The sequence below is a fragment of the Papio anubis genome, chromosome X (assembly GCF_008728515.1).
Source record: "Papio anubis isolate 15944 chromosome X, Panubis1.0, whole genome shotgun sequence".
NCBI classification, from domain to species: Eukaryota; Metazoa; Chordata; class Mammalia; order Primates; family Cercopithecidae; genus Papio; species Papio anubis.
This window is the reverse complement of record NC_044996.1, coordinates 122,317,202-122,332,107: the sequence shown is the minus strand read 5'-3', so window position 1 is coordinate 122,332,107 and position 14,906 is coordinate 122,317,202. Positions and strand designations below refer to the sequence as shown.

General features: G+C 36.3%; 1 long non-coding RNA gene across 1 annotated transcript in view; it reads right to left on the bottom strand.

Moving 5' to 3' along the window:
- LOC110742168 overlaps positions 1–14,669 on the bottom strand; it is an 80,099-nt gene extending 65,430 nt beyond the window's left edge. The window contains exon 1 of the long non-coding RNA XR_002519591.2: positions 13,130–14,669. This is a non-coding gene — a long non-coding RNA (uncharacterized LOC110742168). The remainder of the gene's footprint in view (positions 1–13,129) is intronic.
- Positions 14,670–14,906: the final 237 nt, after the last annotated feature.

Below are 14,906 nucleotides of genomic sequence, written 5' to 3'. Positions count from 1 at the left end.
TGATTACAGACCTGCACCACCACGCCTGGCTAATTTTTTTGTATTTTTAGTAGAGACAGGGTTTCATCATGTTGGCCAGGCTGATCTTGAACTCAGGTGATCCACCCGCCTCAGCCTCCCAAAGTGCTGGGATCACAGGCGTGAGCCACCGCGCCCAGCCATAATCCCTACAGCTTCTTTTGCTTTAACTGTCTAGGCAGCTAAAGCCAAACTTAGGCACTGGTTGAGTTTCCTATGACAATACCAAATAGAAGTCATAAAAATGGGCAGTCTTGCCTGGATAATGTTTCCTAAGTAAGGCCTTGCCATTTTGTAATACCCTTTATCAGGTTAGGAAATTCACTTTGATATCTATTTTGCTAAGAGTTTTTTTTATCATAAATTGTTGAATTTTATTAAATCTATTTTCTGCATCTGCTGACATGATTATGTTTTTTCATCTTTTACATGTTAGTGTGGTGAATTACATTATTAGATGTTTCCAATGTCAAAACAACCTTACAATCCTAAAATAGCCAAACTTAGTCATGACATAGGAATATTGTGCATTGTTAGTTTCATTTGCTAACAATGTGTTGATGATTTTTATATCCATATTCATGAGTGAGGTTGCCCTGTGATTTTCCTTTCTTCTTCTGTCCTTCTTTAGTATGGGTATCCAGGTCATATTTGCCACATAAAATAAGTTGGAGAATCTGGGGACTATTTGTGAAAGATTAGATTTATCAGCTACTGCAGCGTTTGGTAAATCATCTAGGCCTTGCATATTCTTTGCAGGAAGAATTTTTACGTTGAATGATTCAACATTTACAATGGTTATAGGACGACTGTTGTGTTTCTTGACTTAGTTTTGATAATATTTTTCAAGCAATTTGTCCATTTCAAACTTGCAGGCATCTGTAATTATGTCTCCTATTTATTGCTTGTTTGTACCTTCTTTTTCTTTCTTCATTAATCCCGGCAGAAGTTTGTAAATTTTCTTATTCTTATCAAAAATAAGCTATATGGCTTTTGACTACTCTCTCTGTTTTCTATTTAATCAATTCTGAATATATATATTTTATATATTGTATATATATATATATAAATTTCCTTCCTTCATTCTTTGAGTTTAGTCTGTTCTTTTACTAACATCTTAAGTTAGAGGCTTAGCTCATTTCAGCATCTTATTCTCTTCTGCTATACATACTTAAGGTTATACATGTTCATCTAACTACTGATTTAGCAATGTCTACAAAAGCAACGTACATTCTTCAGTTTTGAATATTATATTTTATGTAGTAGATCTATTCATCCCTAATAATACTTTTACTTTAAAATCTATTTTGGCCATTATTTATAGAACTGTATCAGTTTTCTTGTGGTTGGTATTTGCATGGCACATGTTTTTCCATTCTTTCACTTTCAATACTCTGTATTTTTGAGTTAGATATGACTCTCATAACATCATTTAGCTGAATTTTGCAATTCAATTTTGACCTATATTTCTTGTAACTGAAAAGATTAGTCCATTTTAATTTCACAATTTTACGTTCTCCTTACTAGTTTTCCTGCTTCTCTAATTCCTCCCCTTCTCCCCTTTGCCATTTTTTGTTAAAAGTTGATTAAGGTGCTCTTATTACTCAATCCATTTTTTTGTCTTTCTACTTTTTTGGAAATTAAAGTCTGTCTATTTGTTCAGTGGTCGTTTTGAATAATTTAGCAAACATACTAAATTTTCCAATGTCTAAAATTAAACGGTATTTTTACCTTCCTCCTGAACAATGCAAAGATTCTAAAATACTTCAACTCCAACCACTTACTTTTAAAATTCTGCTAATATCATCCAATATTATGATTCTATACAGATTTTAATCCCACAAGTCAGACATTATTATGATGATTTATACCACATTTTATGGTATATATTTATATTATATAACTATACATTAAGCATACTTTTGCTGTTACTCTGAGTGAAATGGGAAGCCATTGCAGAGATGAGCAGGGGAGTAAGGCTCAAAGAAGCTTCGTGTCCCGAGATGCTGGTCTTTATGGATTATATCAACCAGGCCTCCTTACCCTCTGGCTTCCAGGTAAGTTTGGCTAGTGGGAAGAATGAGCAGGAGATCATAGAAAAGAGGGAGTTTGGAGTGTTTATTCTCCTGCTTCCTCTCTGCTTGGCTGCAGTTTAGTAGTCGCTGACTTCATCTATCTAGGATCACAGGCCCTCTTAGGAAGGATCTCAGGCATAGTGATAGTTCTTCCTTGGTTCTAGTCATAATTTCCTCCCCTTTCTCTTTCAGCCTAGGGGTGGCAATAGCTTCTTGCTGTTACCAACACTGCATACTTTACCATCCTTTGATTCCCTTAACCCTGCCTATCCCTCTATAGTCAGTTTCATTAAAAAAAAAAAAAAAAATCTTCAGTTACTCCTTGGAGTATGCTACCTGCTTCCTGTTTCCTGCTGAGCTCCTTATCAATATAAAAAGAATGAGCATCAAAATACACACTCTTTCCACTCACACTTTTCAGGCATATGTCCTATTTCCCTTCCCTACTGCCCCCAAATTCTTTAAAACATAACTGTATAAATGCTTAGAATTTTCTCCTATACTTTTTGCCATATTGTGTAAGAGTGGATGTTAAAGGGATTGGACACTAATTCAAGTTATTATCTTTTGCAGTTATTTTTACAATTTGAAGAGAGAACTGCAGCTCTAATCAGAGCATGAATAGAGTATTTAAAGATATTTCTTTTTTTTCTCTGTCACTCATTTTTTGAAAAGGAGAACAGATTGTAAATCAAGTCTTGGACTTCCTCTACTTCCTTATAAAGAATTTTAACAGGCCGGGCGCAGTGGCTCACGCCTGTAATCCCAGCACTTTGGGAGGCCGAGGCGGGCGGATCACGAAGTCAGGAGATCAAGACTATCCTGGCTAACACGGTAAAACCCCGTCTCTACTAAAAATACCAAAAAAAAAAAAAAAAAAAATTAGCCGGTCGCAGTGGTGGGCGCCTGTAGTCCCAGCTACTCGGGAGGCTGAGGCAGGAGAATGGCGTGAACCCGGAAGGCGGAGCTTGCGGTGAGCTGAGATCACACCACTGCACTCCAGCCTGGGCGACAGAGTGAGACTCTGCCTCCAAAAAAAAAGAATTTTAACAATAGTTAATCTAATCTCTGCTGAAATATGGCATGCACCTGAGGCTGTCAGAGTGCCACACAGAGAAAATATTGGTTAAGAATTCTACCCCCCACCGCAATCAATGATAGACTGGCTAAAGAAAATGTGGCACATATACACCACGGAATACTATGCAGCCATGAAAAAGGATGAGTTCATGTCCTGTGCAGGGACATGGATGAAGCTGGAAACCATGATTCTCAGCAAACTAACACAGGATCAGAAAACCAAACACCACATGCTCTCACTCATAAGTGAGAGTTGAACAATGAGAACACATGGACACAGGGAGGGGAACATCACACACCAGGGCCTGTCAGGGGGTGGGGGGCAAGGGGAGGGACAGCATTAGGAGAAATACCTCATGTAGATGACAGGTTGACGGGTGCAGCAAACCACCATGGCACGTGTATACCTATGTAACAAACCCGCACATTCTGCACATGTATCCCAGAACTTAAAGTATAATGAAAAAAAAAATAAAATGTTTAAAAAAAGAAGAAAAGAAGAAACAATTAAAAAAAAAAAAATTCTGCTCCCAGCAGTAGAAAAGAATGTGGCATTTTTCTAAGTAGTATTTTAGGATTATGCTATTTAATGGCTTATGTTACTATCTGCGTGAAACCTGCAATCCCCAGGAATCTTAGAATTTCAGACGTATATTTAGAAATACAGAAGCAACTGGTTCAGTATTTATTTTTTCTAATAAAGAATCTTTCTTCTAAGATCTAGGACAGATAAACAAGTAGTCACTGCTGAGGTATTTCTAGTGTCTGACAGAACCTAATATGAGTTTTAAATATTCTAATAACAGTGTGTTTATTACTAAACATGTGTTTCCATGTGCTGAATCAAAATCTGCACAACCAAAACACCCACCAGTTGGAGCCAATACCACTCTTAGAGGCAAGAAGTCTAGTCCAAGCAAATTTTTCTCTCCTTTATGTGTTAACTCATTTCATTTCCACAACTCAGCACAGTGCCTGCACATAATAGGCTATCAAAGTTATTAAATAATTTGAATGACTAAAATATTTAAAGATACCTATATATCAAGACCTCCCTAGGTCTTTTTTAGGACAATCATGCCCCATTCCCTTAATCATCTTCAAGTGATGCTTTCTAAACATATTATAATTGACTGCATTCATTTGTACAAACTCAATTTGTACGTGACCATCTGAAAATGTGATAATCAGGACTGAACAAATAGCTTTAGAAATGGGTTGACAAGACAGTGCCAAAATGGGACTATTCTTTCTTTCCTTTATTTAAGGTGTTGTATTTCTAGTAATGGAATCTAAGTATGTGTCAGCATGTCTGATAACCCCACTATTGGCTTAAATAGAACTTGTGCTTAATTAAAATAACCACATTTTAGCTGATTTGTTCATTCATTAACTTATTTCCCAGGCTGTTGTAGACAATGGAAGTACAGAATGAATAAGACAAGCCAAAGGCTTGCCCTGAACATGCAACATTTTTTAAAGTTTGAGATTGTTTTGAAATAAAAATGTGTTAATAGACAAAACTGACAGTGAATAAATAAGTAAATGCATAAATACTACAATGCTCAATCATAAGTGATATTAAAAAGTAAGGTAAGGAGTTTAAAAAGGGATGAGGAAGAGGCCACAATAAATTGAGGTATAAAGGAAGATCTCTCTTAGGAGATGACATTTGAACAGATACCTGACAGATACAAAGAAACAAGCAATGCAAATCTATAAGGGAGGGAGGGAGGGAGAGAGAGAGAGAGAGAGAGAGAGAGAGCTTTCTAGGCAAAATAATTACATATGGTGCACCCTACAACTGGAGTATCTGAGGAACAAGAGGCCACTGTGGCAAGCAAAGAGAGAATACACGGAGGGTGATAGGAGATGAGTGGTAGGAAAGGAATGACCACATCATGTAGGGCTTTGTATACCATAGTATAGGATTAGGATTTTATTCCAGGTATTATGGAAAGCCATCGTAGGGTTTTGAGCAGGAGAGTGATGCTATCTGATTTACATTTTCAAAAAAGTTTCTCTGGCTACTCTGTGAAGAGGAAACAAAAGTGGAAGCAGGAAGACTGAATAGAAAGCTTCTGTAATAGATCCAGTGACAGAGAATGAGTATTTAGCTTAGTATTAACCCAAGGATAGAGGTTTTCTATCAATCCCTATTATATTATTAAGCTTCTAAAAATTTTAGAATGGGTTTTTAGATATAGAGAAAAGTTGCAAAGATAGTACAGAGAGGTCCCGTATATTCCACACTTTGTTTTCCCTGTTGTGAACATTTTTTACATTACTATGGTAAATCTGTCACAACTAGTGAAACAAAATTGATACGCAAATACTAATTGAAGTCCATACTTTATTCAGATTTCTTTAGTTTTTCCCTAGCATCCTTTTTTTTTTCCATTCCAGGATCGCACCCAGGATACCATATTATATTTAGTTGTCCTGTTTCCCTAGTCAACTCTAGATTGTGACAGTTTCTCAGACTTGCCCTGTTTTTAATCCCCTTGATTGTTTTGAGGAGTACTGGTCAGAGCTTTTGTAGGAATCCCTCATTAAAAGTTTGCTTGATGTTTTACTCATAATTAAATTGGAGCAATGGGTTTTTGGGAGGAAGACCACGAAAGTAAAATGCTATTTTCATTCTATCATATCAAGAGTGCATGTCATCAATATGACTTATCACTGGGGATGAGGTAGTATCTGGCAGGCTTGTCCCTGCTCTTCCTACTTCATTCATGGGAAGCAAGTCACGATGTGCAACCCACACTTAAGGGGTGGGGATTTATGCCCTACTTCCTTGCTCGGGAAGTATCTATGTAAATCATTTGAAATTCTTCTACATGAGAGATCTGTCTCTTCTTCTTTATTTCTTTTTATTTATTCAATCACGTGTTTATATCCGTTTGAGCTCATGGGTATTTATTTTTTACTTTTAGTTACAATCTAGTATTATGTTATTTATTATTTTGCTCAAATCACTTCAGCTTTAGCCATTGAGAGCTCTTTTAGTTGGCCGGTGTCCTTTTGACATGTTTCTATCATTCATGTTGTTGTTATTGTTGTCACTTGTTGGCATGTTATGGGATTTTTTAAAGCACTCCTTGTTTCTGGCACTATGAAATGATACAGGCTCATTCTTTATATTCCCTGATCCAGCCCTAGAACCAGCCACTTCTCCAAGGAGCCCTGGTTCCTTTCAATAGAGAACAGTATTTGAAACCAAGAGCGGGCCATTAGCTGTGTTCATTTCCACCAAGGTGTTATATCTTCTAGACCCTCTCAGCTAACAGAGAAAGGAAACGTTTGTATAGTAACCTGTGCATATACACGTATCTATAAATATTTCTAAATGTATCAAACTATATCTGTGTGTGAGTTCATACTGATTTCTCCAAATCTAATCCTTTAACACATAGTTAATTTTAGCTTTCACCACTTGCTTGTCTGTAACCTCCCACTCCAACAGTAAGAAACCTGGCTCTCAACATCTGCCATTCATTTACTTAATAATTCAATTTCAGTATACATGTCTAGCAGTATCAAAATTGATTATCTGTACCCCCCCATGGCAAACAACTTTATCAACTAAAGTACAATGCTTCCGTACAGTTTCTTTTGCCCTTTGTTTTACAATCTCCAGTCATTTCTAAAGTTATTTAGGCACACACCTTTTCCCATATTCCCATCAGTGAAGCTATTTCCTATATTTGTGATATAGTTGGATTCTTTTGTCATGGTCTGCATTCCATCCTGGGTACCTGGACGTCTTAAATTATTTTCTAAATAACCCCTAAACAGGGCTTATTTTGCATTCCATAATGCAAATGATGTTAAACATCTTTTCATGTGCCTATTTGCCACCTTCTTATTTGCTATCTTCTTTGATGAAGTGCCTGCTCAGATCATTTCCTCATTTTTTAATTGGTGCTGTTTGTTTTCTTATTATTGCATTTTAAGAGTTCTTTATATTTTTTAGATATAAGTCCTTTATCTGATATGTTATTTGCAAATATTTTCTCCCAGTTGCTGATTTGTCTTTTCACTCTCTTAACAGTGTTTTTGGTAGAGCAAACGTTTTTAATTTTAGTAAAGCCTGACTTGGCAGTTTTTTTCTTTCATGAACCGTGCTTTTGGTGTATCTAGAAATGTTTCACCAAACAGAAGTTCACATAGATTTTTCTCCTATGTTTTCTTTTAGAAACATTATAGTTTTGCATTTTACATTTAAGTCTGTGATACATTTTGAGTTAATTTTTGTGTGAAGTGTAAAGATTTGAGTCTGGGTTCATTTTTATTTTTTGCATATTGATGTTCAATTGTTCCAGCACCATTCATTGAAAACACTATCCTTACTTCCATAAATTGCCTTTGGACCTTTGTCAAAATTCAGTTGACTGTATCTTCTATTGTATCTTGTTAATTTTGATCTATCCTTCCATTCTGTCAAAATAGTTTTCTGTCTTCATTTTGTCAGTCAGTATATCTTCTATCCCAGAGTCAACAATAATTTAATAGGTATGTTCTCCAACAAATAATTAAGCAGCATGTTGAATAGTTTAATACTATGGACAGAGCTCTGACACATTCTACTAGGAATTTCCTCCAGATCGATGTTTATTCCAGAATTGGGGTTTTTTTTTTTTTTACTTTTCTGCTGTTTCTTGGTTTTTTGTTGTTGTTGTTTGTTTTTTGGGATGGAGTTTTGCTCTTTCGCCCAGACCAGAGCGCAGTGACATGATCTCAGCTCACTGCAACCTCCACCTTCCAGTTTCAAGTGATTCTCCTGCCTCAGCCTCCCAAGTAGCTGGGATTTCAGGCACCCACCACCACACCTGGCTAATTTTTGTATTTTTAGTAGAGACAGCGTTTCGCCATGTTGACCAGGCTGGTCTCGAACTCCTGACCGCATGATCCGCCTGCCTCAGCCTCCCAAAGTGCTGGGATTACAGGCGTAAGCCCCACCATGCCTGGCCTCTGATGTTTTTTATAGTTATTCAAAATACACAAACAGTGATGGTATACATCCATATGCAGGATCTGACAGTTTCTAAAATCAGAAAGTACTCTGGAATTATCTTCTCTTATAGCTGAGGTTGCAGTTGCTTTTGCCAATGGAGTCTATTTTACCCTTTCCAATTTGCAAAGCTATGTAGTTCTCTTTTCTCCACATCATGGGTTATCATCCTGTCACCTTCCTGCACTCCTTCCTCATTCATGTTGCATAGAAGATAACTTACATTTCTAGATTTTATCTTCATTAACACTATCCTTTTGGGACAAGATCACTCTTATGAATTTGACCTTGTTCTTGTATTCTTATTTTTACCTTTTAGAAGATATCTTTTTAAATTTGAACTCATCAGACTAAAGACACATGACAATTAAATTAATTGCATGATTCTGAACTGGATACTTCTGCTATAGAGATATCATTGGGACAATTGGTGAAATATGAATGGGATCTAAGAATTAAATGATAGTAATGTGTTAGTGTTAATTTCATCATTTGGGTGTTTTTATAGTCTATATGTAGAATAATATCTTTGTTTTTAGGAAACAAAGTGTTCAGGGATGATGGGGCATCATGTTGGCAATTTACTCAAAATATTCACAAAAAATATTCTTTGCACTGAACTTGCAACTTTTCTAAAATTTTGAGTTTCTGAAATTAAAATATCTTAATGAATACAATTTTTAAATTCCACTCATCAGACAAAATTTAAGGATATCCACATTAGCTTTTTAAAATGCCCCCTCCCCCTTCCCCTCCCAGAAAGAATTATTCACAATCATGAAATTGGAAATTCACTTCCAGAGTCTCCCATCCCCTTCTATCCATATTGCCTTTTCAGCTTTGTATATAAGTTATATGTGTGGTTTTTTCCTTTGATTTTTGGAAATCTTTCCTTGTCTAATCATGTCAACGAATTTTCAGATGCCATGGTAATTCCTATTCTCTCAAATTCCCTGTACCTTCACTAATCATCAGTAGGTAAAATTAAGTCCAGCACAGTAGCTCCCCCATGGCTTCCCCACCTACTAGGAAAAAAGAAAACACCAAGACAGGTGGTAACACATTTTTCAGATGGTCTGGGCTTTGTATTCTTCCCTTTATCCTTACTCTTTACTGCGTTTTCCTCCCTCCTGACTGGGGCTTTTATATAGGAATATATTTCTAATTTAAAAGAATCAAGCCAACATGTCACCAAAATTTTTACAGATCACATGATTTAGGAACTCCAAATACAGAGATTTACTTGAGTCAGAGAAGGTGTTATGAACCAGCCTGCTTAATCCTAGCAGATCTTTGAATCAAAGGACTTCTTGGGATATTTTTGAGCAGGAGATTTTCTAAAACTTCTTACTTACCCTGAGTAAATATTCTCGGTAAGGACAACGGTTAGGATGACAATATTTCCCCATTCTTTCTTGGCTGTCTCTGAAGAAATAGCCACTTCCTATTAGGACTATGGAAGTAGAAATAGAGCCATAACTGGCCTTAGGTTTCTCTCTCTCTCTCTCTCTCTCTTTCTTCTTATCTATTTCTATCACTTTCTCCATCCCTCTCTCCCATCTTCCCTAACGTTTCTTACTATTTATGTTTTCCTCAGAGTTCAAGAACTAAGGTGGGGCTCTTGCAATTACATTTAAGAATGTAATCTTTGCTATGTTTTGTGGGTTTCTTTGAAAAAACACACACACACACACACACACACACACACACAACATTGCAATTCCCATGTAGCTTCTGCTTTGAGTTTATTTTATGTCATAGAAGAATTATTTTAATATGTGTACTAAGAAGGAAAAACAAGTTCGAAACACTGAAAATAAAAATACACAAAAGGGTTTTGACACTGGGCATTACACAATGATCCAGATTTCATAAAACTTAAGAGTTGAACATGGGAATTACATGGTCATTCTTCCAGAAAGTGAAATCCCATTATATCAGGCCTGTATGTAATGATTGTTTCACAATAATAATGTGAGGTATTAATCAAATTGGAAAGCCCTGGCCAATGGCCTATAAAGCAATTTCCCCCTCATTTAACATCATCCAACTTCAAAATGCATTTGTATTTACTTCAGAGCCTTAGAAAAAAACCTACTTGTGGTTTCCTTTTATCCCTAAGGTATGCTGTGTTGATACTTTTTTCCATATACATAAAGCACGGAACTAAGCAACCACGTTTACAAGACAATAAAGAGAAACAAATTGATAACAGTCACTTAAAAGAATATTAACCACAATATGTTAACATTTGAAAGGGTGCCAGAGGGGAATAAGATAATTCAAAAATAGTGAAGGAATAAGCTAAAAATAACCACTGTATAAAAATATGCCTTGACTCAATATCAGTTAATAGACGACTACCCTTTTGATCCAAGCTGGAGAAAATTGCTTCTTAGGTATTTGTTATGAAATAGGAAAATCCTATTGCATCTTTCAACCAATCTCTATTTCCTGAAAGCCTGACTTTCAAAATAGTTCTGATTGTCTCTCATGCCACTTTCCAGAAGGTGACAAATGTTAACCCTTTACGTGCAATCACATGATTTTGGAATATGAGGGAGCAATCTGGCTGAGCCAGAATTCCAGATGTAAATTTAGGTTCTCTTCACAAAGGCTAAGGAGTTTATGATTCCCCTGGGTTTAAATTGGAAAGATGTACCGTCATGTCCAACAGAAACTGCTAGCTGACAGCCATATCCATTTTTTCATCCTAGATGCCCAGCTAAATTATATTTCTCAGCTGTCCTTGCAGGTAGGTGTGGCCATAGACTGATTTTTATCCAATAAAATATGAGCAGAAGAGATACATGCCACTTCCAAGCTTGGCCCATAAAAGACCTCCCACATGTGATCCTCCATGGCCTGTTCCCTTTGCTGTGTGGTCCTGAAAGCTGAGCATGGAAGATGATGGAGCCACAGATGAAAGGAGCCCAGGTATCCCAAGCAGCACAAACAGTAAAACTGCCTGCTACTGGGGAGCACTATGAGTGAGAAACACATTTTTATTGTGTTAAGAAACTGAAAGTTGGAGCTTTCTCTTCCAGCAGCTGGCATCACCTTAACTAATACACTACAGTTGTCATCATTATTGGCAGAGGACCAAAGGCAGAGACATCTCCCATTACAGACTTGTCACAATCACAATCTTTCCCAAGGTAGAAACTGCCTGAGAGTCACATCATTAGGCAATGCCAGAGCAAGAGAAAGTTTTTCTTGTGCTGGCATCAAAGGAGTTTAAGTGGAATTCTGCACCAAGGAAGGGGTCTCAACATGGGTAACTTGCCCTTCAGACAAGCCAGCAGGTCCATGCACCCAGGAGAGAATAAATGCTATACTAACTTCCCAAATGAATGTATAATGTATGAATGTGTATAACTAAGATAATATATTTACTAGAAAGCAAATTTTACATATATATTAATATATATATTTAATATAATATATCTATTTCTCTGTCTCTACATCTCTCTTTCCGTGTATATATATTCTTTACAATCTCTTCATTACTTCCTCTCACATGGTATAAAACTTTCATTTACTCATTCTGCAAAATACTCATTAAGCAATTAGGAACTGGAAAATATTTCATCAGAAGTGACACATGAACCATTGCTTTCAGTTGTTGAATCAATTTACTGAGAAAAAAAAAATGAGCACTGCAACATTCTTCTGCATGAATCCCAGGCAAAAACTACATTTTATAAAGCAAACCAAATTTGTGATATTCTGGCTCAGTGACAGTCAAATATTTCTTTGTTTTTGAATGAGAAAAGTTAGTGACTATATTCACAATCCACATATAATATCTAATACCTACAACTGGAAACAGAAGTTCTTTATTTCTGGTAGGAGTGGATATCTGGGCCAAACATGACTTGAACCATCCAAGAATATTCATATTTTTCAGGTGAGCACTAAGTGCTATAGGAAAAACAAACACAAATCTGAGAGAGTTCCTGCCTTCAAAAGTCTACTATCTGACAGGGGCAAGAAAATAGCACAAGCTTCAGGCAAGATTTACCCACACAGGAAGCTTTAGGAAGAGATGTAATCTAACCTGGACTTTGAACTATGGGTCTAAGTTGACACAGCAAAATGAAGACAATATTTCAAGAGGACAATGAAGTCTCATGAGACCAAACTGGTTGATTTGTACAGAAAATGGTGCTGTCCTTGTTTTTGTACAAGAGCATCCTGTTAGAGAAGTCCATATTTGTTCCCTCCTCTGTGGATGCATGACACTTGGTTCTTGCCTCCATGAACTTGTCTTATTGCACTACATTGACATCATCTGTTTTCCCCTCCCACCTGACTGTGAGCTCCCCAAAGGCAAGGACCATGTCTAGATCATGCTTACATTTATCTCCAGCATTTATCTCAATGCCTAGAAAGAGCAGAGGCCCAGTAAATGCTATCGGCAAGAAGAGATGGATGAAAGAATGAATGACAAATATTTGCAGCCAGCCAGACATTCCCCTCCCTCATCAATCACAGCAGTACAAGGCACCAAGTAAACACAAAAATATCCTTCAGGATGGTCCAACCCTGGCATTAAGATAGTGCTACAATGCCAGCACATTCTTCAATTCAAAGAGAACTGATTCCGCTAAATAGTTCAACTTACGTGCCTTCTAACATGTACTAAGTATTCCCAGATTTTCTTACTGAGATGTCTGTATATATGCCTTGGAAGCAAATCAGAATTGTTGACAATAACATCATAATTTCATCCATTATTACTCTCTTGCTCTAATCACACTATTATTTTTTACATCAAACTTCTGAGAACTATGTACTTAATGTAGACAATTTATCTTATGAACTATCTGCAGATAATAGAACCAGTTCAGTAATAGGTTCTAAAGAAATTACACAGTACGATTTTAGTAATCAGTGCATTTGTTATCAGAATTTGTCATAGTTGCTCCAGCTAAATTACCTTTCACACATGGTACTTCATATGTGGAGATGATCACCAGGGATGATTTTGGAGAACTCATTAGAACTCTTAAGTAGTTATCATGGTATCAAAACTGTCCCTGCAAAAGGAAAATTCTGCCATTTGCCTCATATTCAAAAATAGAGTTTCAAGATACAAACAGGGCTTTTAGTCCTAGCTACATTGGGGAGAAAAAAAAATACTCAACTTTAATTATTTAATCAAATCAATAGTTCAGATTTCTTCCAAATGTGAAGCAAAGGAAAATACAGATTTAAGCTGGGTTATTGGGAACATAGCATTTTGCAACATGTTTAAAGTTTTCCGATTTGCTCCATATTTGTTTCTTAATTGAATAGTTGGCCTCCAGAGCAACACCGAAAGATTTAAGTAATGCTTTTTTCCAGGTTAAAAAAAAAAAAAAAATCTCTGTGGATATATTAAAAGAAATAGCCTTGTTTCCCTAGAGCTAGCTTGTAAAAATGCATTTTTATGAACTCAATTGACTTTAAAAAATTTTATGAACATTCTATTTTATTTCTCCAATTTCAAAGTTACGTCTCATATTATATATATAAACCACTTTTACTAGTTTTAACTAATGTAATGTTTTTATAATTTTTGATATTCTTTTTTAGTTCGAATAATTAACAAACACATTTCCATGAATCAACACTATCTACATGCTTGTCATTTTAATATTTGCATATCATTTTTTGTGTTGATGTACCATAGATTATTTTGTCCTTCTCAAACTAGTGGGTATTTTTATCCAACAGGTATGTTGGGCACATATTGAGCACCCCCTATCCTGTTCTGCTCCTCTCCTTTTTGTGTTCGTTGTATTACATTTTGAATGGCAAAAGGTATTTAATGTTATACATTTAATTCGATCTGTAATCAAAATCTCCATTTCTTCATTAATCAGAAATGCGTCTCCACTCTGAGTAGCATGGAAAAATATAATACGGCATTTTAAACCATTTTATGTTCCTTTATATTAACTCTTCATTACAACCGAAATTCATTGCAGTATATTGTTTGAGGTTTGGCTTGAGTTTACATTAATAAGTCTCTAAACTGCCTTCCGGTTTTCCCAACCAGATATGTTAAATTTGTCTTCCTTCTGCCATAATTCACTAGCTTCCAGTTTTTCACATATATAATTATTATAAGTTGTGAATGTACATAAATAATATGGTTTACATATGGTTTATTAAGCATGTCACATAATCTCATATAATATCAATAGCTCTTTGTGTAAGGCAGAAATACTCCTTTTTCCAAATGAAGAAACAAATGATTCAGAGAAATGAAATAAAAGACCCAAAGTTATGCCATCAATGCATGACACAGCCATGATCAGAGTCATGATTCTTGTCCCAATTCAAAGCCTTTTCATTTCCTCACCCACTCCATTGTTTTTCATGTCATTTCTTCGTTTTAAATGCAATCTGTGCAGGCTGGGCGGAGTGGCTCATGCCTGTAATCCCAGCACTTTGGGAGGCCGGGTTGGGTGGATCACCTGAGGTCAGGAGTTTAAGACCAGCCTAACCAACATGGAGAAACCCCGTCTCTACTAATAATACAAAATTAGCCAGGCATGGTGGCACATACCTGTAATCCCAGCTACTCGGGAGGCTGAGGCAGGAGAATCACTTGAACCCGGGAGGCGGAGGTTGCAGCGAGTCGAGATTGCACCATTGTACTCCAGCCTGCGTAACAAGAGCGAAACTGTGTCTCAAAAAAAAAAAAAAAAAAATGCAACCTGTGAATA